Raw genomic sequence first — 27,982 nt, 5'->3', positions numbered from 1 at the left:
TTTCTGTCAGCCATTAATTAAAGCTTGTGAAAACACAATAAAACAATGAGATGTTGGACATGATTAAAGAAACTGTAGTTTGCTGAAATCATATAAAGAGTAATGAGATAAGAGAATAAATTATTGTCAGTCAGTGTCTTTTACATTCTTTGTTGGCACTGGCGAGCGAGCTACTTCTGATTGAAGGAGTCTTTGTTGTAACTAATTTGAATATTTGAATAGTTTGTATATTAAACGTTCTGGCATGTAAAAGCTCACGATGGTGCTGTATGACTATGATGTCTGTGTCTGAATGTTGAGGGCACCCTTAACAGACGTATGCTGACGTCTCTCTTTGTTATGCACTATCTCATCATATTCTCCAAGTTACCGTGTTGCAGAATGAAGGGGAACAGGATCAAGGGCCCAAATGCAGAAACACACCTAGCAGGCAGTAGCCGTTGACTGATTTTAATTATGACCAAATGAAGCTTATAAGTAGACATGCACAGGACAGGTGGAATACAAAGACAGGAAGAGAGAAAGGTGGGAAACGGAGTTCATTAATAAGTGACCTGAGAAGGCATTAAAATCTGAGGGCGTCTGGTGGGCAGAAAGGGAAAATTACTCACTATGTTTATAGTGCAGCGTAATTTACTAATTAGAACAAAAATAAAGGTTCGGGAGACCACAACATCATAGATTTTGCACCAATACCGGTAAAGTTACACAATTTACAATAACAACTTAATGCCATCATAAAAATAATAAAAAAATAGCAACAAAACCAACCCACTCATATACAAAATTATTAACCTATATACATTTAAACTCCATTATTACAAACATTTAATTACATTTAATTTTGAGTCACTAACATGGTGGTAAAAGTCTGTTTCATGTAAAATATTAACACTGTATTTTGCTAGAAGGACAGACTTAAGTGGCCTACAAAACTTACTATTAGGTATGACATCTGTTAAATTATGCTAGCTTAAGCATTGTCGCAATCTTAGCCAATTTTAAAGTATGGACCTGGCTCTCTCACAAAAAAATCTAAAGGTCATGTGTATTAATGGATAACAGTGCAAAGCACTTCCATACTACCTTTCTTATCTAGAAGTTACTGCAGAGCTAACACACCTGCTGCACTAGTCACCATCTTCCAAGTGTAGTTTCTCCTTTGCTTGTGGGTTTTCTTCTTTTTCTTTAGCGTCTAAGGACAGAGTAGAACACTTGTAGCCATATGGATACATATATGCATGTTGCCTACTGTATGGTACTTTAAAAAAAACAAGGTTTTCCCCTTACATGTATCTTCTCCACAGATGTCAACACGTAGTGCATGAACACAACTTTTGAATTTAACTGTGCATTTTTTTACTCAAAGATTTAAACTGCTCCACTTGCTCCTCTAAACCTGAGCTGATATAGCTTTAAAAAAAACTGCTTTGAGCAGTTTGCTTTACAGCTACAAAAAAACAAAACAAAAAAAGCACTGATAAAAATGTTGAGTGTACCTAATAACACACTGTGGAATTACTTGGTTGGATGCGTGGAATTTTCTTGCTTGGAATTTGGATGAATGAATGGTGATGAAGAATTGGAAAAGGTAGAGTGAAATCTCTCATCAGTTATTCTTCTCTGTCTTTCGGCATATTAATTTGATTTCAAACCGCCAAACATGGTGTCATGGTTTTCTGACAGGGCCTTTGGAGAGAGTTTATCTCATCATTAATTAAGTATCATATTTCCCTACATGCTGCCTGTGCTTAATTAGGAAGAGGGGGTCATTTGGGAGGGCTTATTAACTGGAACAAATTTGTTAAAGGAAGGAGACCGAGACAGATAAAGAGAGGGAGAGAGAGTGAGGGGAGAGGGGCGCCTCTGGGTTCAGTCGTCACTGACAAGGCTTGGCTTCCGTGATTGATAACTGCACCAGTCACCGCTCGAGTCAAACTGGGAGAGATGAAGGAGTAACTGGGGAAGAAACGGAGGGGAAGAGAGGAAATCTAGGGGGAAGGCAGAGGCAAAGGGGTGGGGGGCTGGGAGGAAATGATTGGAGACATATGCTAGCTCTCAAGCAAGATAGAGTTAGACAGAGAGGAGGGAGATGTAGGACGAAGAGGGAGCGACACTGAGATATGAAAACAAAGAGAGAAACGGAGAGAAGGGGATGCTGGGAGATGAGATTGATTGCAGCGCTGGGCCACGTCACAGAAGCTTTATTTATCGTATCCCAACCTCCCCGCTATTCACCTGGTATTTTTAGAATGCTAGTTGTGATGGAAATTGGAAAAAATGTTAAGTGCACTGTTTGAGCGTGTCGTATTCTCAACTCCAATCGAGTCTATTCTGCATGCGTGCTAAAAGCCAATACGGCAATGGTGTCAGATTCATGGGTGACACTGTTTCCCATTTCCCTAATTCGCTCCGACAGAATGGGTTTGGCCAGGCCAGTAAAACAACAGATGTTTTGCTCAAATGTGACAAGCGGATTGCCAGAAATTCCCAGTGGCGGTGCATGTGTTTGGAGCTGACCTAGCACAAGTTTTAGCAAACTGGGAACAGCAGGGGATGATGAGACTTTTGGGCACAACAGTGGCAGGACATCAAAAATTTAAGCCAAACCAAAAATAGCTGAAGCTTTATTTTATATGGTGTCTTATTGTTGAGTTTCAACAACATACACCTAATTCATGACTCATCCCAGAGTAGTCTGTCTCTTAGCTGCTTAATTAGAAACTGTAGGTGGTGCAGTCTACCAGTCTTGGTTTGACGGGAGATGTACGTCGTGCTGAGGGATTGATGCATGGAATATATAAAAGACACAGTAGTTAATGACTGAGCCATGATGATGATGGAGTACAAAAATATTAGTAAGAACGAATCATTGCAATCATTAAAGTGAAACATCTTTGCATTGCACTTTCAGAGACTGGTAGGGCCTCTTTTTTTTTTTTTTTTTCTCGCCGACCTATCGTCCCACAGTTGAGTGGTTGAGCCCGGTTTTACTGTGATCCCACCTTCTTGCGTATCTGTGGAGAGTGGTGTGTATGTTTAGCATCACAGTGTCTCATTTGATTCATATTCTATACATGCATAGGAAAATACAACACAGACACCAGAAAATTGTTAGTTGCTCAAATCATGACAAAATGTTTCATATGTAATTCATTATTAGAAGAGAGCAAGCATCCAGTTTCATGTAATTATTCCACGTAGCCCACTTGAATGTCTCTGTTAAATGTTTACAGCATAATTCTTTTTTTTTTTGTGACAAAAACTTCACTTTAATCCAGTTTGTAGTTAAAAATGCTACCTTGTGAAAAAGGTCTATTTAGTCCTGTGAAAAACAAAGTACAAGTAAGAAGGTAAGTAACAGCCAAGTGCTGGGTATCAAATGCACTTGATTAACTGAACCACCTCTATAAACGCCAAAGTTTGTCCACCTTTTCTTGTGTACAATATTACGTTTGTTAACATAATGTCCACACAATTGAAAGGCTAGAACGTCCTCATACGAAGGTGAGACTAATGCTCAGAGTCTTTTTGTAACAGTTACCATAAGAAACTCTTATCTCTAAAAAACATGGCCGCAAATATGCATCTGAAAAAGACACAAGACAAGTGGAGTCGTTTTGCCAGAATGTGCAGTGCCATGTTTGGTGAAAACCAAACGTAGCATATCAGCACGGTCACAGTAATGATGGGATGATGCTTTAGGCTTGCCACAGGGCACTTTTCAGTCTGTAAGTTCAGTTGAAACTATTCAAAAGTCACATGTGAGGCGATCTGCCCGACAGCTAAAGCTTGGCTTAAATTTAACAGGACTTTGATCCCCAGCAAATAAAAACCAGGATGGCTGAAAAAGAAAAGAATAGCGTTGTTACAAGGTCTAGACCTCAACGTCACTGAAAGCTCTTATAAGAGCGGTGCATAAAGAAGTGCCCAGAATTCCCCCACAGTGCTGTGGAAACTTGGTAAAGTCATACATAGCAATTACTAATGATCATTAATTGCTATTGTTATTGATTATTAATGTTATGGTTGCTAAAGATGGTTCTATAAGCGAATGAATCATGGGACGCACTTTGTTTTTCACAGGACAAAGAAACCTATGTAAACTGTCATTTTCACATGACTATTAATGTTGGCGTTCTTAGTGTACATTATGTAGCAAAGGGGTTTTTTTCCACAAAGGGCTTTTTTTCATTTCATTCATAGGCATGTGTATGAATAGAAACCAGTTGTTCAATGTCCTTTTGTCTCCTTTTCAAAAGAAAATAAAGCAAGAAAATCTATGCCAATAACCAGAGCAACACATTCTGGCCTGTTGGAGAAAAACAAACTTTATTGGTCTGAGCAACATTTTCATGTAGCTGCACTGCAAACTTCTGAGAGCCATTAAATATTGAGTGGACTGTCTTTGAAGGCAGGGGCAAATGCTGCTTCATTGATTGACAGGGTTGGCCTTGCCTTAATAGAACATAATTGGGCAATTTTGAAGGGTCTCTGAGAAATGACCAAATAATAACACATGACTTGTCTTGAGACTTGTTTTCTCAGATAATTGTGCAAAAAGCATCTGGCACACCATTAGTTCCATTTTCACATTAGAATAATAATCCTTTTGAACTAATAAACTCACTCAAATGTCTGTACTTGGGTGGCGAGGGCTGCAAAAAAAAGTAAATACTGTATGCTCCACAAAGAAAGTGGGGAGAAAAGGGATTTTAGGGAGGTAGAAGCAAGATAACAAGATGTAGACTTCTTCATTGTGACAAAAATTACATTTTCACCCTTCACACTTCACAAGCGTTTTACCCATCAATTCAAAGACGGTTTTTCAAATCACAATAGCAGAATATGCACAAAAAACCTCGTTGAAAACACTTGTCATCGTGACTCCTCTCCTTTGGTGTTTCTAAATGTCACAGCATTAATGAAAGTCAATTCTAAGAGATTACACTAAATTAAAATATAGCGCGAGACCTAAAAAAGGATGAATCAGTCTTTTCCAGTGTTTTTTCAATTACCAATGCTAATTGAGCTGCAGATGGATTTTCCTGCAAGTGCTGAAGAATGTTCGCTTAAAAAAAAAAAAAAAAGTAAAAGGAAAAAAAAGGGTCTTGTGCTTTGCCCTGCCTTCATACCTTTAATGTGTAGAACAATAATGTTTCCCCTGGGGGTTGTTATTGTTTTGGTCTTTGTAGCAATGAGAAATTGCACCAATATCATGTCTCAAATTAAAGGATAATTAAAAAAATGTTCTTTCAAAGTTATTGCCGTCCATAAAACTTTGATTAGGCAAACATTAGCCACATTAGGGCTTAATGGCCATTGCCCCTGTGATTACCATCAACAATTTTATGTACTGCACAAAGCATATGAGCAAATGAATAATTAAGGATGGAGGGGGGGGGGGGGGGAAAGAGTTTGAAAGAAGCAATAACACAGATAATATTGGGTTGTTTTTTAAGAACAGTGTGTGTGGTAGGTAAAGTGAAGCGGTGTACTTCAGACAGCCTTGTTCCCAGTGACCGCATGACGGTATCTTATATATATGACTCAAGAAATTGAACATTTTTCAGCTGTGATTACACACCTAACATTTAACTTAAACATATAACCGCTGTATAATCATATGGGTTATATTTAAAATCACTCAATTTTTTTTTAAAGTGTAATTTTGCACCTTTTATTGGCGAGGCGAATCCTAGATTTAAAAAGGAAAACTTATTAGAGCTGAAACGTTACTGTTGCACAAGCTAGAATCCAGTCTGGATTTGTTCAAACAGTAGTGCAGAATTCTAGGATCAACGGCACTATCAGCAAGCATTCAGTCGCACTTTTGTCCTATAGTTAACTTAAATTATGTTTTTGAAATATTGTCCAGGTGCACTCTAACACTGCAGACAGGTTTTCCTTCCACATCCCATTGACTTCAAGTCAATTTAAGTCGAGGTGCTGAGGGACAAATCCACAGTCCTTCTCTCCAAAGTGTTTGTCTTGCAGAGTTATAGTAATCTGTTGGCAAATTTCCCTTTTTTCACTCCGGAAAGGTAATGAACTGCTAACTGGGGAAACAAATTAGCTGAATTTCAATAAAACATTGTTCCTCTGTAGGAGGTACGTATGACTTAAATATTCGGTATTAACATAATTTTTAGGCTTTATATTAGTTAAAGGATTTTCTGCAGTTGAACTGATCTATTAACGCTTTCAGAAATAAATGCTACTTGAATCACTTGAATGTCATTGAATCTCAACATATATCCATCGACCTCTACCAAAGTTTCACCGTTCAAAACAGGTAGAGGCTTAAGTTATCCTGTGTGCCATGCTGTTTATGTTTCCAGAAGTATTTATGAGCATTTTCATGGATACAGTGTTCATGCTGACAGTAGATCTGAGTGAGATGAAGATCAATTATATTTACTAATTGATCAGTTCTTTTTTTTTTAACCTTTTTTTTAACCTGTCCATAAGAAAAGAAAAATCTTTTTCTTTAAATTTGTCTTATTTGAAGCAACGCTTTAGTCCCTACAATGCTCAGTTTCCACACGATATTAAATCCAAACTGGAGGGAGATAAGCGAGATTTTCTTTGTGCCCACTTCGGAATCCATAAATGATTATGCTTTCATGTTTCTTCGTGATCCTAATAAAGCACCAATGGCCTTCCATATCACCTGAAAAATAAGTCCAAGGACAATGGGCATTGCTTAGGAAAGGCGTGGCTGTCCACTTTGAGAAACGACGGGACCGAACAACCAAGATTAATGGAACTCAGATGGCTTTTAATTAGAGCAGCTGTGGTCATTAATTATCTGCCCACAGCACAAATATTTTTATATTTGGGCAAAGTGTTGATTTATTTGATTTTGTTTGCTGCTGGATCTAGATGAATGACTCTTCATTTCAAATTTTGCTAGCGCTAATAGAAAAGGAGAGGGGAAGATGTGTTCCCTAGTTGGTCAGTCTATTTCAAACATAATGTTGATGATGATATGACAGCGGACATGACATAAAGCACAGTAGTCTGAAATTCAGTTAATAAATCGTGTGACGCGTTGTGAATTATGCTTCATGTAAATACTGCATCATGGCTTCCACTGTGTCTACTACTTTAGAAGTACTGGTTTGTTAGAATGTTTATATAATTAACATGGACACTGTTTTATTAACAGAGATCATAGGTAGAAATTCCTGATCCAACTTACTTACATTATCCAACAAATGTAAGCCAACTGTAGTGGCAAAGACATTTAACACAACACTTGAATATCTACATTAGTCATCTGGTTAGACGAGGAGGTGTTGATGACAGATCCCATCTGTAATAAAATGAAACATAACAACTAGTGAAAATATGATTGATGAAAGAAATGTCATTTCCCCCATCATGTGGAAAGGTTTATATTTACTCAGTGAGTCCAAATTTTTTCTTTGTAAAAATCCAAACGTTGCTTTACTATATATAATAACAATGTGAAAATTCATACGGTGCATCATGGTACTGTTTAAAGTATTGTAACGCTGAAAGAATTTCACCAGGGTTTATGTTAAACCATAAAACACCTTAAATTTAGCCTTAGCGCTTGGCAACCCAACGCTTTAACTTTGCAGGGTGGCTGTAGCTCAGGAGGTAGAGCAGGTCACCGACTGATTGGAAGGTTGGTGGTTTGATTCTTAGCTCCTCCAGTCTGCATGCCAAGTGTCCTTGGGCAAGATACTAATGCCAAGTTGCTTTCCTCTCCATCGGAGTATGAATGTGTGTGTGAATGTGGTTAGATAGTGCTAAGTTTAGAGAAAGTGCTTGTGAGAATCGGTGTGACTGGGTGAATGTGGCATGTTGTATAGTGCGCTTTGAGTACTCTGGGAGAGTAGCACTATATAAGAATCAGTCCATTTAACTTTATGTGGTCGACCACTTTGTAGCTGAGATACTGTTATTGTCATTCGCAGTTTACCATGGAGTGTCCAGTAGGGAAGATTTCACAACGTTTCACAAACTGTCTTGTTGCAAAAGTGAAATCCTGTTACAATAACAAGCTTGAATTCAGTCAGCTCTTAAAGACGACCCATTCTTTCACAAATATTTGTAAAGGCAGACTGCATGGCTAGGTGCTTGATGTTATACACCTGTGGCACTGGGACTGAAAACACCTCAATTCAAAGAGTTGTGGCCACAATACATAGAGTGAGGTTGATTCAGATCCACAGAGCGTGTGTCTGTTACTTCATTTTATATTATTGCCAAGCTGTTAACAAGACAAATGAACACATCTGATGACCCAGTTGATGAATTAGGTACAAGTTAAGGTCCATTCATAATAAAGCGTTCAGTAGTGGTCGTAAAATGTTTTTCTCTCTGCTTGTACTGGAGACAGGGTGCACATCTTTGATCAAGGCTCTCTTACAAAAAAGCAAAATGCATCCACATTTCAAACTTCAAATGTCAAGCTATCATAAAAAAGACACATCTGAAACCTCACATTAAACCTGAACAAAATAACAAATGACATTTAACGACAGCTATCGTATACATTCATAAAACTGCCTCGGTGCATACGACAGGTTTCATAACCTGGTAATGATAGTCCACGTCACTCCTGTGCACACATCATTAAATATGGGTAACACAAGAGGTCGCAGTTTATGGATTTATGTAAAATTAGTAAATTTTATGTATCTGTTTCATTTGGTGACATGATTTGAGATCTTGCTCGGAGCTATTTGTGACGATGACGGATCTGGTTTGCACCTTCAACGTAATTGCAAACCTCTGAGACAATAAGTGATTATAATGAACAAATAATCCAGATATTCACCTGAACACGAGCTAGGGAAATACAATGGCGAGAGCAGAAATTAAAATTTAATTATTTACTGCACTCGAGCTTGGGAAGGCAATTAAGTATCTGAACTATGTGGCCGAGGGATATTTACTATTTCTTCATTGTAGTGTTTTTTTTAAGTGTGGCAAGCTTTGATGCTATCACCTCCTTATTACCACTAGCAGTTTCCCACACAGCCTTTCCTGAAGTTAAACATGTGCATTTGTGTGAACACAGAAATGATACATCGTTCAGTGAATGCACTTAATGACAGACCGAAAGGCTGTCATTTTCACTCCTGAATTGCGATTATTAAATAATGGTATAACCTGTTTGGAAACATATATTTTATGGTCAATAGGCAAAAGTTGTTTATGAGCAAAATTTGAGGGGATGTGTTATAAAAGATTACAAAAGGAAATCTCCTGTTCCACCACATCCCAAAGGTGTTCTGTTGGGTTGAGATCTGGTGACTGTGGAGGCCACCCTTTGTCATTTGTGACATGATGTGTGCGTAGCCGGAATCAGCCTGAACCATGGAGCCGTGCTTTCATATTGTTCACAGCTATTGAATATTGCAGGGGCAGCACAGCGGTGAGGTTCTACCTCACTCTGAGAAGCTCGTGAGTTGGACTTCACCATCTGGCTGGGTCCTTTCCATGTTTGCATGATATGCAGTTACTGGGGTTAGGTTAATTCCAAAGTAAATTACATTTTATTTATATAGCACCAAATCACAACAACAGTCACCTCACTTTAAGGTGTGAAGGTATGATAAAGACCCTACAATAATAACTTGCCCACAGGTGTGAATGTGAGTGTGTCTGTCTCTCTGTGTTAGACCTGCATCAGATTGGTGATTGACCTGGTGTCCCTAATAAAGTGGCTGTGAATGTACGTTCCAGTTCATCGCCGTGAATAAATTCTGATCTGTGTGCAGAGTTGCTGGTAACGCTGAACTAGAAAAGACACACAAGACTGGAGACATGTAGTTCTGTTGGTGTGGTAAATGGACTGGTTCTTATATAGTACTTTTGTACTCTGTCTGAGCACTCAAAGCGCTCGGCTTATTCACACAAGCACTAACATATAGTCACATTTGTGGGGTTGCTCAAAGATATATGGAATGCAAACTGGAGCAGACAGGAATTGAACCACCAACCTTCCAATTAGTAGTTGACCTGCTCTACCACCTGAGCTACAGTCACCTCGATGGATTATTATGAGTTGATTTTTGGGGGGGCTGTGGTAACATTTGTTAGTCGCTACTGTATGCACCACATATCCTGGGATACTGATTTCTGTACTGGATTGTATTGGGATTAATGGCTTAAATGAGCCGTTTCATGTGGTTTAAAGAGCTTTTTTGAATATGCTATTAGGACCTTGAGCTGTAGTATTTGTACTAGGACTCGTAGTATAATTCACATTAGGTTCAGGTTAGACATCCCTAGTTTAATGGATACACACAAAGCCATTATCAGTGCTGTGGATCTGTGTGTTTTAATTGTATCTTGCAAAATATGAACAATGCTGTTCATCAAATAATTCAATTAAACGTAGTCATTGATCTTTTGTTTATAAAGTTTCCTTGTGAAGTATGAGTGCTGGTCAGGTTTTAATGTCCTATTATACACTGAATACCCAAAATTATTAAATACAGGAACTAAGTGGTTTTGTTGTTGTTGTTTTGTTTTTTTACTTCTTTTTTTGATGAAACACCAGCAGCAAACAAAACAAAATAAAACCTTATTTACATACAACATTCCCTAAGCCACTGCTTTTCTCATATGTGCAATTAAGGACAAAGCTGCAAGTGTTAATTTGCTTGATGTGCACTTCTCACAAGCAGCAGTGCCAGCTAAAACAAAACACCAGCACCAACCAACAACAACAATAACACCTGGAGGTTTTTCTATTAATTCTGGTTAACAAACACATCCTTGAAGAGGGACAGTGTTGTTTTTCCTATCACATATTTCTTCTCCATTCCCCGTGTTCCTAGATGTAATATGCATATGAACACTGGAGCCTGTCGGATATAGGAGATCAGACGAATCGTGGCGGGGATCAAAGGGAGCTATCTGATCTCATAAAATCATATTAAAACCGGTTGCCTCATTCCAAGACACCACGTATTGATCACAAAGGAGACAAGTCGGGAGTATTTTTTGGTTCTAAATAAAAATCGGGGGCCGATGAGAAGTGAATCAGGAAATATACGCGTGCTGGGGGTCATTAAAATTGCATGGCAGTCTATGTATTCCACAAACAATTGGGTGCTTAACTCGAGGGCAGAGAAATAAAAACACAAGGAACGCATGTTCATAATTGCTTCTTGTATCCCTCCTTCCCAGCGACACCCTCCTGAGCGCATTCATCCTTCATTGTATTTATTTCCTTTTGTTGACGCCGCCATTTTCAATACATGCACAAGACAATAGGCAGGCAACATATCAGTAAAAATAACCCTCCTGTCAAGGTTGCAGAGCCGGTTGCATCTCAGATGCTATGTTGGAACTAGGTGTATAGACTGATTTGATTATACTTTGCAGGCGGCGGCGTTACCCAGTTTGACTAATAAGTACTTTTCAAATCTGCCCCTCTCCTTCCCATTCAGCGGGAGCGCTTCGGTTTCTCTTGGAGTTAACCTTCACACACTATCATTACTGTCACTCTCTGCTGAAACTTCACAGAGCAGCTGATGTGTGCGTGCGGGCCTACACGAGAGTTAAAACTCACTGTTTGTCTTTAATTCCTCTCAATTACAGGTTCCCGTGATGTTGAAGCTGCCTGTTTCCACTAACGCAAAAACGAATGCAGGACTTTTTTTGAGTTTTTGTTATAAATGTGAAACTATGCCGACAGGTACATTTTGAAAAGCCTGAATGAGTCAAAGGAATTTGTTTCAATTCAAGCGGCGATCCCAATGATAGCACGTACTTTGCATCACGATTCAATTTTGAGGAAAACATGATAACTTTTCATATAACAAAACGTAATGTTTTAAAGCTGTTATCACTTCCTCCTGCCTCAGCATGTTCTTCCTGGTGTAATATTTAGCTTCCTTCTTCTTTTGTTGGTTTATTCTTCAGTTTTGTGCAGATAACAGTACAGATGTAGCAGCAATTGGAGAGCAGAGGTATACGGTGCTGTCCGACATCAAAACAAGTTAATCAATCGGACAATGGTGAAAGGAGAGAGTTACAACAAAATCAATTCACTCTTGTCAATAGTACTTTATCAAGCTTAAATCCTAATTGAAAATATACTGCATTGCAACCTGCTAATATGAGTCAAAGGCCAGGAATATTGGCATAACACATGACAGATGTCCTCTCACACAAAACGCATAAACGTGAACTGAGAGAACAACGAAAACAATCAGGAATGCAAGACCTGTATATATTGTACCCAACATGTATCCATTTATCCATAAAAGACAGTCTGATGTATTTAGTCAAAATAACCCCATGAAACTGAGGTTAATCCATGTATTTGACTGTGTTAGTCATTTTTGGAAAATAAAATCTGTATTAAATCACTTAACATCTAAAGTTACAAAGTAAGTGACCTTTTTCCTAAATGTAGCAAACTCAGTGTCCTGGATTTTTGCTCTTTCTTGACTTCTGCAGAACTGCCAGGTATACAAAAGTACTTTCATTTTTCTTATGTGGCTCCCTGCCTAACAAGTTTGCACCACAATTCCCACATGCACTCCAAGTTGGAAAAAAGGCAGAACACATAAAATAAATTCAGCGTCCCAGCTCGTGTAAGTTGGACTCTTCGAGCAGGTGGTAAATCAAAAGGTGGATGAAATAAATGTGTTAAGTCAACGTGGTTTCTTTCAATGAATGTAGAGGACTGGGTTGTAATGTTTGGGGGATGTATGCAATCAGGGTATGATGCTGTATCTAGGGCTGCAGTTTTTCAAAGTGAATTGGACTGGGTAGTAAAAACTCAAAAAAACATTGTGAAATTCATCTATAGCCCAATGAATGTCAACATTCCAGTAAGTTACAAAAAGAAACTAACAAAGACGTCTTCTTTATTGTTGAATATCACCCCTAAAAAGAAAATAAAAGTCAGCACTAATAAAAACCTTTACATTGAGAGATGATTGTTTTGGTGAGCTGCAGCTATAAATAGAACTGAATTGGTCTGGATAGTAGAGAAAGAGCCAGAAGCAAGTATTACCATACTATACAAATGAAACAATATATTTAATAATGAGATAGAATAATTAAAAAACAATATTATGAAAACTGAATCTTTTCTTTCCATGTTTATTTCTCGCCTCTCGACTGATGACAGCACAGACTGGACTGGCCTTGACTTCTGACCGTCACTTGAGTTTGTGCAGTTTGTCGCCGAGGGCTGGAGCTCCTGGTTAGCTAAAGTCTAAGATGGAGCTACTAATTGTGCTGACTTGGATAACAAGCGTCTTATTCCCTCACTGAAGTATTATTGAGAACTGCACCCTGCAGGATAGAGATGGCTTTTATTTATCATGTCACGTGGAAAATTTATCCTTTTTCTTTCTCTTCTTCTATAAAAACACCTTTTCCTCTTTCTTCGTCTTCAGCAGTATCAATCACGTCCTTCTTTCTGCTTTCTTTTTGCCTTTCATTCTCGCTGTCTCTCTGCAGCATTATCCACCCAGTGTGACTTCACCCATCCTGCCCTCTGGTGACACAAGCTGCCCTTGTTAAGTGGCTCCAGTCCCTCTCCTCGTTTACAGGTGAAATCTATTCTCACACACAGGCCTCAAGGGCCCAACTGGACTGTAACAGAATTTCTCCACCCCCGCTGGGCCCCAGCCACAAAGCTGAGAATAAATGGCTAAGGTGCCAGGGCTGGACAGAAAAATCAATGCCTGTTTATACAGACATGACAGTCCCGGCGCCCAAGCAATTCTCATGCTTGCTCCTCTAGACGCTGTGTTATACTGTTTTTTTTTTTTTTTATCTTCTCCTCTCTCTCTCATGTGTCGTGCTCTTTCCTCTGCTGAGGACAAAATGTGTGCACTCCTGAGAGGACGGAACAGTAGGTGATGCCGCTCTGCTCATTTTGTCCTCAAATTGTTCTCTCCGCATGCTGATGTATTGAATGAGATCAGCTGAATGTTTTTGATAGACTAACTGTCACAAAAACAGTTTCATTGATGTTTCGCTGATTAAATACAGAGCACACCGTGGGGCCACGTGCTACAGCAGGATACTGTTTCTCAACTGGAGGGTCACAACCCCAAAAGCGTTTTACAGACATGTAGAGACAGGGTCGCACAGTGGACTCGAAAATGTTTAAATGCTTCAGATATTCTTCTTTATTCCTTTTATTTACCCTAATGAGCATAGGTTTCATGACCTTGATCTACCTTAAAAATATTCCTTACTACCTGCTTTTATGCTCTTTTCTCTTTTAGGACAAAGCACAGAGCTGAGGCATTAGGAATGGTGTGCATGTGACTCTCTGTATTCAGATGATGGACACATGAACCACGTTTCGAACTGTTGATCAGACAAAACAAGCCTTTAAAACATGACTTCTTACATTTCCTGGCCATCGCGAAGGGTGCTTTCACCATTTGTCTTAATTAATGAAGAAAATAAGAATTAATTGTAGCCTAGATCGAGTGCCAATAATGCATCTGTTTTCAAAGAAGAATAATTGTGGCAGGGTTGTCCATTGATCCAAACATATTGATCTTAGAGTATTTGAAACTTTTTAACTTGCATCATTACTGTGACAAGCCGTGCTTTCTGTCAAGTTGACTCGAACAACGCACTGCCCAGAGAGCCCGGCCTCCTCTCATTCAGTGGGTCACTCACGCAGTGTGCCTGCTTCTCATCACATGTCATGTTACAGCACTGTCTTTATCTTTTATCGAGGACAATTCATACCCCCGGGTGTTGCGGCAATTCTTTTTTTTTTTTTTTTTACCCAATGGCATCAATATTTTTTAAGTTAAAAATTCCAGAGTGGCGACAACGCTAATAGCAGCCATTCTTTATTCTTCATTCCAAAATGTTCCCTAATACACATTTTTCATCCTTCACTAGTATTTGTTTTTGCTGCTGTTGATCTATTCAGCATTCTTTGCCTTATTCTTTCTTATTGATTTTTTTCTGTTGTTTTTTGTGGATGTCTTTGATTTTATCTTTGTTCGCTCTCGTGTCGGTGTCTGCGTCTCAACTTTGTATGTGCTGCATGTGCTTTGTGCAGCGGGTTGTGCGATTCTCAGGGGGAGGTAGCACATACTTGTAACTCATTCTGATTTATGCCCCCTGTCTAAATAAAAACATAAATCACAGCACCTGCCACAGAAGTCACTCTCACAGTGGTCTAGCTGGTCCAGCTCTGCTCTGGGTTGTGCTGTTTTACCCCGATGACAGAAACACAATTGATTCCCTCATTGCATCAATTTGTCGCCTAATCTGGTGATATGTTGATAAATTTTACTGCTTCGTCAATTAATTTTCCTGAAAAATGGCTCCGGCCGCGGTGGACACATCAGTACTAAGGCGGTGGAAATAACGGTGACAAAATTAAGTGATAAAATTAATTGCCCCCTATCCCGTCTTGTGAAAACATAACTAATGAGGGAGGCAATTATAGTTGCATGTGGTCTCCTTCGGGAAAGATGGAGGGGGTGTTTGAAAAAATACTTCTATGGTAATTAGACAAGTGGGAGCAGAAGGATCTGGGGAAATGGTCATCTGAAATAGAGGGTGACTACAGAAACAGCGCAGTGGATAGATGTTTGTTTCAGCTCTCTGTCACTGTTGCGAAGGACAAACAAGTGGAAGAACCCTTTCAAATAGGAACATTAGTCAAATCAAGTGATAGTATTAGTAATCCCCCTCCTCTGTGACTAATGACTGTAGAGGCATGCTGGCTTCTCATTGCTTACTATATAAAGCAGAGACTAAAATTATCTCCAGTGTTTCCTCGTCTAATGATTTCTGCTACTGTATGACTTTGATGCGTATAGTTTCTGGTTACTTGACTCTCGTAGAAGTGGCATAAATTAGAGATAGATGTTGTTGTGATTGTTGTCTACAGGAGAAAGGGAGGTTTATTAGGAGGTTACTTCCACGCTGTTATTCCCAGAAGCTGGAGAGATGTGTTCCATGAAAGGTTCGACATTCACGTCAAGCCTTGTTATTGTACCATCAACGTTGTGCTTGTTATCAGCAACAGACGCTGTATATGACTGAGATAGGCGGTATATTTACACTGGGTTTACATTTAAATGTTCTCTTTCTCTCTCTTTTTATTTTTAAAGTTTAGATTTAATATATTTCATTGTCCCAAAGAGAATGCAAATCGTAATCTCTGGGGCCTCTCGGTCAGTGAAGAAGATCCTGTAGAGTATAAATAACTGGGCACCTGCAATTATCATGAGCCAGTTTTGTACTCTGAAAACTGTTTCCACGTATGATAACCTTTTCTATGGGCTTTATGCAAAGTAAGCAGGGTAGTGCATAATACTAAAAGCACTACTACATATATAGCATTATTGCACAGTTTAGGGGGGACATTCTTCTGCAACTTTACAGTTCAAAAAAGTCATATTTATCTAGCACTAGTCATTGATGTATCTCCTCAGTTCAAGACTGAAAAGTGAACAGACCCCCAGTCAATCCCCGGGAAAAACCCCATCCATGTCGTTGTTTTGGTTGCTAGCAGGTTGCTATGGTGTCCAACAGTTTGCATGGTAGATACTGACATGCCTGCAAACATTTGCGTACTGCTCACCAAGCAGTGATCGAATTGTGAAAAGTGTGGTACAAACAGAAAAATGCACTGGACTGCATTGCATTAAGGAACAGCTTTTACTTTGCAAGCAAATATTCTTCAGTTTCAGTTTGATCCACACTGTGCTCAAGTACAATGGCTGCTGTTTGCAGAGCAGTTGGCATCTATCATGCAAACTACAAAGAACTATGAGAATCTGGAAGTTTCCAAAGGTGTTTTTTTTTTTTTTTTTTTTTTTTGGTGCAGCGCCCTCTTTACCCAGTTTTACCCAAGTTTGCCCAGCATTATCCAGCAACTACTAGCCAACCAGTCTGCCAATACACTTTATTCCCTAATGACCAGAGGTTGCCAGGGGGTCTCCAGCCAGTCTCTAGGCTTCTGTGACCAAGGCCTCCCTTTAGCCAACACTCTTATTGGCTATTCCTCTTTAATAAATTAGTTAGGATATCCTTAAAAAATGATATTTTAAAAAATTGTAAAAGACCCTTGTGTCCAGACGAGACAAAAACTGAAACTCTTCAGGGATCCTAAAGCCACATACACATGACTTCAATATTAATGTCTGATCTGATGGGCGATCGTGGCTCAAGAGTTGGCAGTTCGTCTTGTAATCAGAAGGTTGCCGGTTTGAGCCTCGGCTCCGACAGTCTCGTCGTTGTGTCCTTGGGCAAGTCACTTCACCCGTTGCCTACTGGTTGTGGTCAGAGGTGGCGCCAGTGTCCAGCAGCCTCGCCTCTGTCAGTGCACCCCAGGGTGGCTGTGGCTCCAATGTAGCTGCCATCACCAGTGTGTGGATGACTGAATGTAGTGTAAAGCGCTTTGGGGTCCTTAGGGACGAAGTAAAAGCGCTATACAAATACAGGCCATTTACCATCTCATTGTTAAAGTGCTGCTAAGAAGCTTTTTGTCGCCAGGTTAGATTAACCAGCTTCTTCAGAGTTTGGTTCTCCTTCATTATTGATACCATTGATATGGTAACGCCCACATTTTGAGGAAGAGACACTGACAAGTGATGCAGTATTTTAAAGTTAATTATTTTCAGTTTTCAGATTGTTGGGGGACCACTAAGCAAAAAAACCAAAAATGCTCTACACTCAGGGTTAGGGTGTTTTTGTGCAAAGGATCGTGATCACTGATATTTATTGGACATGTAAGGAAAATACAGGCTGAGAGCAATAAAACAACAGTAACCCCATTAATAAAAATGACTTTATTAATCATGCAATTGTGATCATCAGCTGTAATACATTAGTTTGCATGCCTAATTTAGATGTGTAATTTAGATGTGACTAGAGCTTTTCCGAAAACCTAAATATATTAAGTAGGCTGATCATAAAAGTCTGAGCATTTATATTACCATTAGATTCTTAAACTTAAAGCCTGACCTTTAAATGTCGCACTTCCTGTGAAAGTTCTGCTACATTACTTGTAGCAATTTGAGAGGCTTTAAAGAAGTTATCACAGCACACAGGAGAGGCATTAACAAAAGTGTATTAGAATGGAGAATTCATTTTAAAACACTCTTGTGTCTGCAAACAACCTGGAAAGTCGCTCTCAAGAGCACAAACATCATTAATACATTCATTAGGACGAGGTTAAGCTATTGAATTTTGAATGCCAGGGATACGCAACCAGGGAGACGCATTAACGTCTAATAATCACTATTTCTAGGTTGCTGGGCTTTTTTTCTATCTTTTAAAAAGGTAATGAGATACCTCCATCAAACGAATTCCCCGTGCAAAGGCGCTATTTCTCAAAGGAGCTCGACATAAGGGTGATTTCCTTAACAGTTGTATCAGCACTTGGGCCACTTAATATCTCAGAGAGGTGATATTCTGATGGGGTTGTTTTTAGCAGCGAAACATGCACAAACAAGACAAGTGTGTCTTGTGTTTGTATCTAAGCTGTATGCATCTTTGCGCTTCGGAGGAGTTAAGAAAGAGGAAGCTGTAATTCAACCAAGTAGTAAGTACCTATAGGATGTACACGGTTGCTCCTTATTTGAGCTTAAACACAACTTTGCATACTTTATTTTATAATATTTACATATTTATATAACATTTTATATGTTTTTTATGAACATGTTGGGTGAAGATTGAACATTATTAAAATAGAAATTGTTAGAAATGGATGAAAAGTATGTTCACCTGTCCAGATTCATCACCAGCAACTCATGTATTTATAGTCCTTTCTTTCTCCAGTGTCAGTTGTCAGTCACTCTGTCATCCTACCTGTTCACCAACACTTGCTCCATCTTCCTTCACAGCTTGCCTCCTCATGTGTCTGTATTTGTTTGTATATTTTTGCTACCTTTTGGGGTTTTTTGCTTTGTTTGCTTGTTGGATTTTCTTCTGTTGGTTTACCAGCTAGTGTTCAATTGTTCTTTATCTCACTAGCTTGCTTTCTGTGTCTTGCTTTTGGGTCTGAAATCCGAAACATAACATTTTTCCCTGTTTGCTTTTAAAATTCTGACACTGGACTTACAATTACATGAAAACATGAAGCCTTACCAGACGCATGCACTCAGTGATTGCTTTATTCGTACACTTTTCTGTTAAGAGATTGGAGCCCCTTTTTACCTACAGAACGGTCTTAATTCTTCATGGCACAGATAAAGCATGATTGATATGTGTTGATATGTTAGCATCACACAGTTGCTGCAGATTTTTTTGGCTGTGAATCACCTGTTAAAACATCCCAAATCCCCTTAACTGAGTATATTAAACTCATGGTCATGTTCAAGAAACCAGCTCAGGAAGATTTGAGCGACATGACGCACTAGGCTGTTGGTTGTATTGAGTGGTTATTTGAGTTACTGTCGCCTTCCCATTAGCCCGTACCACATCCATACCACATTCAGAGTCGCTTAAATTAACTTTATTCCCCATTCTGATGCTCCATTTGGTCTCAATTTAAACAGGTGTACCTAGCAACATAGCCAGTGAGTATAGGTTTACCCTACTTTGCACGAAACACTCTTTCTCTAAATGACAATGACTCACTTGGTGTGGACAAGTTCTGTCCTTTGATTTGCTACAATATGTGTAAATAAATAGGAAACTTTTTTAAAAAGGCTTTGTATATTTGACCTCGATGAGTAGCTGTGTGTGTGCCTTCTGACTAAATGGCAAATGGTTCGCTCTCTGAGAGAGAGAAAAAATGTGCACGTCGAGAGAGACAAAATTGCAGCAAGTCAACTCTACTAAAGGATTAAACAGAAGCTGCCATTAAGAATAGGTGTCTGTTTAAAATATAAATCACCCGCTTCTAGTTCAAGTTGTTAACTAAATAATTTAGCAAGAGGGATGCATTATCGACTTGATGTAAATGTGATATGAGTGGAAATCGGGATGTGTGACTGAGATGATAATTGATATGATAATGGAGTTAGGAGAAGACGGGACAATGGCAACAAATAATAATGAAAAGCTAAATAAAAGATGGGGTTAAAATTGTTAGTGGAGCCGACTGACACGCTAGAGAAACTTTACTGAGCCAGCCGTGGGGGTGCAAGAAGTAAAACGCAGGAGAAACAGACTGCCCGAGACACTCGGAGTACCAGTGCAATTCACAAGTTGCACAATGAGAGAATATGTTGAAATACTCCCTCTTGTTGAAGGCCTTCATCTCTCAAATGGAATGAAAGAGACGCCCTTTTACCCTCGGCATCTTAAACATCAGTAATTTTTTGATTTGCGTGCGATTAGGTTCAGAATGGAGGCCAGTATCATTAATGAGATCAAAAACTTGTGCTATCAAACACAGCTGATGTGGCCTTCAACTCTGCCTCAGACATTAGCTCCTCTTTCACTTCCTTTTTTTTCCCCATTCCTTCGGCATGGGAATAAAAGGATGAAAAAGACGATGGCGTGAGCGAGTGTGTGTGGGACTGTGTGTCTGTGTGTGTGAGCGGGGTGCATTAAAACTGCTGAAGTGCAGAGAGCAGCCCCATCTGGAAGATATCGGACCTAAATGAAGTTGTACAAAACCATTCCATTGATAATAAAGCTAATTTTTATGGCTCTGACAAGTATGTAATTATGTGCAGTGGTGCTTTTCAGATTTTATCACAGTCAATAAACTACCACGCTAATTTCATTCCTGTTTTGACATATTTACATGGAAATATTCGATTTGGGGGAATTAGGGGCCTTGAAAGCCGCTGATAGATGGCTTTTAATGATCTGTGACCCTCGGCCTGTGGGCTCATCTGTTTGTCGGCCCGTCGATCTCGCGGGAGATGTGCTTGGTGTTCTGATCTCCTTAGACGGAGTGCCATCTAGACAGTGCCGGCCAATAAGCCCTCAGTGCTGGCCCCCTTTTCTTGTTGGCTGATTTGTCAAGCTTGCTGATCTGGAAAGATTAAGAGGAAATAGTCGTTTAAGTGCTCCTTTTTATCTGTTATTTATACATCATAGATATTATCAGTGGACTTTCTTTTTCTGTTTTTTTACTGACCAGCCGTACAGTTTGGAGCACTTTAACATTTAGTTCACATAAAACTGCTGTGTGAGTTCCCAAACTTAGCCCTTGCACTGAAAAACGCACAGCAACACACAACAACGCATGCACACCGAGGTCAACCCGGTCGACCCCGTGCTCAGCCTAGTGGTGCAGATAAAGTGCAGCTGGCATCACTGGCCAGATTCATTCTGCTGCTACAGGGGTCATCAGGGGTGACGAGGTCCACTTATGGGAGGTGGAAATTGGTGTCAAAAGTGGGAAATTTCTCCCCCCCTCTTCCTGTTGCGGCTGAGCACGTACAGCGTCTCGCAGGAGGGGAGCCGGTGTCATAAAAAGTCCATCAAAAGCACCAGTAATTACCCAGGAAATTGACAGTGAAATTGAAAAAGTTTGTGACCACGAAGGCAACCCATTCCCCACCACCTCCACGCCAAGATTCCTGCGGTGTGACAGCGGCGCTTTCGGTATGGTGATGTGTTGTTTCCGGTACCGACACTGTTCACTACGATAACCTTTATTGTCGCATGTCTGATTCATCAGTCACTCCATTCAAAGTTCAAGTGCGGATCCAGCTGTTTGGGAACAGCTGTAACATGGCAAAGAGTTTAAATGACGTCTTTCGAGCGACGCTGAATGTCTTTTTTACAAACAACAATTAAAGCACCTAGGAAATGCACCAATCTGAAGAAGGAGACGATAACTTAGATGGTTGTTTCTAAGACCTTAGTCACACAGTCACAGTAGATACAGAGTGCTATATAGCCTATATAGTTTTATCTTTTTTTTACCGAGCAACCCAAGCAACAGTGTTGGTTCTCCCTATAGAAGACATCAAAGAACCTGACGAATCCGGACCTGAAGAACTGTCATATTCATATTAATTCTTTGTTACTGTTCTCACTTTTCATCCACATTCAAGGGTATAAATGGCGGCATTAAGAAGAGGGGAAAAAAAAAAAAAAAGTAAAATCATATTTTAAATTGTTCCTCCAAGGGTTAAATTAATACATTTTTAAAAGTCTTTCTCTATTGCCAGTTATTTTTGCATGTTTTTGAAAGCCACTGAAGAATCTTCAGCATTCATGATAAGGTGACATATGAGAAGACTCAAAGTGCCTCGAGCATTTGACTCAAACCCGATAAAGATGCACAAGACACATAAGTACATTATAATGCAGCTTGTCAATAGTAATGAAATTGTGACATGTTCAAGAACGGCCATGCGCGAGGAGGCCGCATTGTTCCTCTGATTTTAATGCCAATCTCCATAATCAAGATGAAACCACACACTGCCAAAACTGGCATAATACAGGCGCTCGCCGATGAGTGATTGATTGAATATGAAATAATGAGGGTTTTCTGGTGCTCTACTGGTCATCTAAAATTCTGAATACAAATCAAATGGAAATTTTATGCAATGAGATGTATTAATGGGATTCTGGAAGTGTTTTAAGGTCCTAATGTACAGCAATAAGCCGCATAGGTTGTCTCCGGGAGATGAACAGTTGTTGCTGTTGATAGGCCATTTTAGTGCATTACTGTCAAAATAATGCATGTCTGTCTGCATATATTCCAAGGCTCTATTACCCTTAACTTTGGATAATTACAAGAAGACTGTTTTTTGTGTGCATGGATTTTCCTTTTAAACTAATAAATAATGATTATTGAGTGTACCATTAATGTCACTTAAGCGACTGTGAAAAGCTGTAGGTTTTCCAAACATTGGTTTGATTTGTCTGGGTTTTCTTTAGTGTATTTGCAATTAGGTTAAAACAGTTTGTATGTTTTTTAGAAGTTAAATACATGTAGTTATTTTAGTTGCATTGTGAATATTATTTATTGGTTTAGGAAAAACTGTTTTTATGATTTGATAATAACAGAAGTTTTTATTCCTTTTTTTAGCAAATGTGCACAAGGAGCAACCAGTACTATGCCTATTAAGGACAACTGGGGCAGAGAGGTTGTAGATGTCATTCTGCTTGATTTATTTATTTCACTGATGTTAAGCGATATTTACAGATTATGGCCTGCAAAATTGCACATTAGAAGCCCAATTAACATTTTTGTAGCCCAGGGCACTGTGGAGTAGATCGCAGCTGGTACCAGAGAGTACTGTCAGTTTCCCATGTTGCAACTGTGCATCGCGCTTCCCATGCAAGGAAAAATTTAACATGGGTAGAAAGGACAAAAGCCCTCATCACATCATTAGCGTCCCTGTTAATCTGTCTGCGTTCATTTAAATCTCGTTTAAGTACCTGTCCAGCAATTAAACTGAGTTTAAATGGAATGACGCTGTTGTGATTTTTAAATGGAGCGTCATCTTTTAGCCGACATATACCTTTTAGAGGTGTGGCCACCGCTTGGTCTGTAACCTGGGATTAAGATGCAACCTTGGCAACACACAAAGGATTGGCAATAGATGATGCATTGCATTGTAGAGAAGAATAAAAGAATATAAAGAAATGACTGAAATAAAAATGACAAATTGTTACAAGATGTCCTTGCTGAAGAGCTAAACAGCTGTTCTGAATTAGCTAATGTAGTGCTACCATGGGTAGTTTAGAACGAAAAAAGTCCAGGAAGATTTATAATTATTTCAATGTAATGATCCATAGCAAGTCCTGTTTGCTTTATTATTTTTTTTCTCTTTTAAATCAATGTTAATCTTCTGAATTTTTAATGTAAATAGATGAGCGTGAAAAATGCATCCACGAGTACTTCTGTGAAGTAAAGACTGTGTATACTGCAAAGACAGGCAGACAGGTATTGTGATTTCTTAAAAGGTAGAAATTCTGTAAACAGTACGTTGTTCAGGTTGTGTGCAGGGTGTGATTTCTGAAAAGAATAGCAGGGATATTATATGATAATTATGAACTATTATTGAAAAATTAGGAATATTATTAACTAACTGCAGCTTTTACAAGACTACTATAGCATATTTTTAATTAAATTAATATGCTTAATATTTCCAATCAGAAGTCTGCAGGGGAGCTAATCAAACATAAGAATACAAAAGGTTTAACGGACACGGTTTAACTCTTTCTTCTACTTAGTGCTATTTGACTAACTGTGTCGTGCCTTCAATATTTAATATGAAAATGAGCTCAAAATATTTTTCCTCTACTCTTTTGTGAATTTGGTTTAGATATAAAACAAGTCTGTCTACAAGCCTGAGTCATGCTGCTTCACTTGACTGCGACATATGTCAAGGAACATTTAAGGGGAAAGACAGTCTCTTGTTTGTTCATGCGACAGACGTTAGTGAACGTTCACTGGTATAGACTTAACAATCTAATCCGAATAATTAATTTGAGCCATACATCATTCCCAATCATGCAGGCGCCTGTTAGTTCATATGAGAGCTCTAAATGTGCTCGAGCATTGTAGTATACAATAATTACAAGTACAATTTGCTCATCCTTTCTCTGTACATATATTATGCTCTGCAAGTGAAAAACTTTTCCTGTACAAATACTGGATTTAAAACTGGGTATCGCAATTTTTGCTCAAATGATTTCCTATCCTCTTCTTGGTTGTAGATGCAGTGCACTTACTTGACCAAAGTAATATTTCAAAGTGGATTTGCTCTTTATGATACTGACGTAGGCTGACTCTTAAATACTCTTTAATGCATGTTTTATGTGGATGACGATTATGGCAATTCCATTTCTGAGGCAGTTGTGTGCTAGTGATCTCAAAGGATGTGTACTTCTTCCCATCTTTTCAGACTTGACCTCAGCATGACACTTAAGTACAGATGAACATTTAAAATATTTGACTGTTTTCGGTGTGGGTTTTTTTCACCACTACAGATGAGCTATGTAGATTCAGAGCAGGGTGAATATTTTTATTTTATATTAATAATGACATATAGCAGTTACTTGAGTTTTAATTTGACTTGTATGGCCTCACATGACCCATTTCCCTGAAGTGGGTAAATGGTTAAGAAAATGGAAGAATGGACGGATGTCACAGGATGACTTGTAAAGACAAACGATCCTAACAACAGGGTTTGAAGACTGGCTTTTAAGACAAATTTAAAGTCATTTTTATTTTAAAATGCCAGGACTGGAAAAAAAAAATCAAGTACATTGTATTTGTATCATGAAACCAAATTTAATATTTGACCCTTGGAGAACTGTGGAAACGATATCACGTTAGAAACACAATGAAGTAAAAGTCACTTTCTCTAGCTCAGCCCCCAGAGCCTGTCCTTAGTGGTGTGTCCAATATTGAGTGTGTCAAGGCGGCATGCTTTGGGATAAGACAAGCTTGAATAACACGGCTGCACACCTATAAGCCAGGCATAAAGTGGGATTTGGCAGGGTTCTGGTATTTGGCAGGTGGGGGAACCCAAGATCTGGTGTAGCGGTGGAGCGTGAGGTGATGAATCACTTAAAATGAAGTCACATAAAAACCAGTATGAGCTCCAGTAGATTTTTCTTTGTGTACAAGCTGTGATCAGCTGACCTGTAATGCTGCTGCTCTAATGTTCGCTGCTCTTTGTGAATTTAGCCAATTGAATTCAAGCTGATATTAGAGCAGCTGGTCTACAATCCCTTGATAGTATAAAAGCTAGATTTACTTTTCTACAATCACCTTGAATATACATTGATACCCACTACTCCTGATATACCCTAACAGCACCAACTTTTTGTAAACTTTAGGACAGTATTGCAAACTCACCAGTTTTACCTGTATTAAATTGAACCCTTTTAACAACACAAAATTATTACACTTCAGTTTATTTTGCAAGATGTTTCACTACTTGGAAAGAAGCTTAAGCAGTCATTACGCTTAAATATAATCTCTCATCTTCCTTGTCTGTCCTGTCTTTCTTTCAATCATATTATATATAATTGAAAGAACATTTTTTTCTTCTCCTGAAAACAGCCACTTTGTCTTTGTTGATACTTTAGATACTTGAATAGTTGTATTTGAAATTGTTTTCCATTTTAATAACAATTTCAGGCAAGTTGTTTATCTTAAATCTTTTTCATTAGCTAGCTAGCTAGCGAGATGCTAGATGCAATGCTAACTAGCTAGCACTCCAGCCTCAGCTTTACATTTGTTCAAAAGGATTTGAATGGAAAAAAGGGATGTGTTGAGGATGTAAGAGGGTCCAGGATGTCATTTACTTTTCGCTGACCAAGTATCTCCATGTAGTGAGCTAGAAGCAGAGCCAGTCTGTAGCACATGAAAAATTAGCTGATTTTAAAGTATTAATCTGCCTGTTGGATTTAATTACTCCTTTTTTGAAAGTGCTGAAACATCATTCTGGTTCACTTTAACCTATGCCTATAAGTGTATCTTCAATGCATTTAGGGCTGATTGAATGAATATAAAACTGCTATAACTTTAATTATGTCGCACATTTAGGTTTGGCTACTACTAGAGTCTTAAACTTCTCTCATTTAAGCAAAAACTTAAAGCTCTTTAACAAGTTTTGATTGAAAAAAGTCTGAAATCAAAAATGAGTTATAATGGTAAAAAGATTAACAAGATAGATGCTGCATTAAGCCAAGTATGATTGTGTCCTGTCAAGATAGCACTCGAACGTCCTGCTGAGAAGCAAATGATTTCTGATGGCTATCCGGGCTTTTTCCTCTCTTTAAAGCCCAGATCAAATAGGCTCACTCTTGTCAGCGCCTAAGCGAAAGAGCTTCCCATATGAAATAACGATTGATTGACAGGCAGACATAAGCTGGCTTTTTAATTTCCATGCCTCACTTCAAATTAAACCTCCACCTGGGATAAAAGCATAGGCTATCCTGCATCAAGAACTCCCAAATGATAGGAAATGGAAATTCTGATTAGCAAAGGACTCAGGATTTTCACTCTGCTTGCTTTCCCAATAGTGCTGATGTTTGACATTTTTTTTCCAGGCAGATAAAATAGTGATGACAATTGTCTTTTTAGGGATTTTATGAGCATTAGTTGAACTGATAAAACACATATGGATTTGAGTGAGGTATTCTATTTGGCGAAGCTGCGATCCTACAATTATGTATCAAAGTATTTCAAGCAAAACTAACAAACAAAAAAATGCATGCAGTTTTCTAAAATTGCTCAGGTTGTTGTAAGTCCTTCTTTATTTTGATTTCAAAGCGCACAAAATTGTACAAAAACCCCATTTTCATCGCTCTGGTGCAGTGAAGAATAAATTCACATATCACCGCTAAACACACATTGCCTTAATATAAACAGCTCTTTGTTGTGTGGGCTTCTGTATGTGTGACAAGACTGAGTAGTCACCAGAGAGTAATAGTAAATGTGCTGCTACTTTTATTGTGTGTTTTTTATGAGACAACATACATTAAACCCGCTGTAGCTGCAGTAAATAAAGTGTGTTGTAAAACTGTGTTCGTGAAAAAGCTTGTAAACATAAACAGCTGCAATGAGGTCAACATCAAAGTAATTGTAATGCTGTATGAGCAATGAAATACAGCTTAATGCTTCAGGACAAAATAGCTTTGCATTGCACCTGCTGCTGTACAGTACCACTTAAAGATGTGTGGTGGCAGTACAACAGAGGAATTACACAGAACCTTAGCAGGCCTTTGGTATTCAGTTCATTACTTAAATCCCTGTTTTCATGATTTAATAGTTACGCAAACATTTACTGTTGAAAGTGGCCCACAAATTGTGCCTGATGCTTCATATTACTGCAAAGATCACTCACAAAGCAGCACAGAAGAGTGGAGCAAGCAATGAATCATTGTTTCCTTAAACAGTTGAACACTAAAGAAAAGCCAGACAAAATATTAATGTCATTGCTTGTCCCTCCAAAAACAGCCCAGTAATGGCACGATCAGGAGCGACCACTTTCCAATGTTTCCAGTGTTTGTTATCTTAACTTCACTCTATGTAAGTATCTCTCAAAACCTTGTCAAAAAAAATGTATTGAAGTTTTTGACCTCTCAGCTATGAGGGCAA

General features: G+C 38.8%; 1 protein-coding gene across 3 annotated transcripts in view; it reads left to right on the top strand.

The window, feature by feature from the left end:
- LOC308384404 (teashirt homolog 1-like) overlaps window positions 1-27,982 on the top strand; it is a 174,549-nt gene that overhangs the window by 42,768 nt on the left and 103,799 nt on the right. The window contains exon 3 of one of the 3 annotated variants that reach the window (XM_080862947.1): window positions 13,471-13,562. The exons of the other annotated variants lie outside the window; for them this stretch is intronic. The gene's annotated coding sequence lies outside the window, so the exon portion shown is untranslated. The remainder of the gene's footprint in view (window positions 1-13,470; window positions 13,563-27,982) is intronic. 3 annotated transcript variants of the gene reach the window in all.

Source organism: Rhamphochromis sp. 'chilingali' (genome assembly GCF_963969265.1).
Source record: "Rhamphochromis sp. 'chilingali' genome assembly, chromosome: 17".
NCBI classification, from domain to species: domain Eukaryota; kingdom Metazoa; phylum Chordata; class Actinopteri; order Cichliformes; family Cichlidae; genus Rhamphochromis; species Rhamphochromis sp. 'chilingali'.
This window is presented reverse-complemented; position numbering and strand designations above follow the sequence as displayed.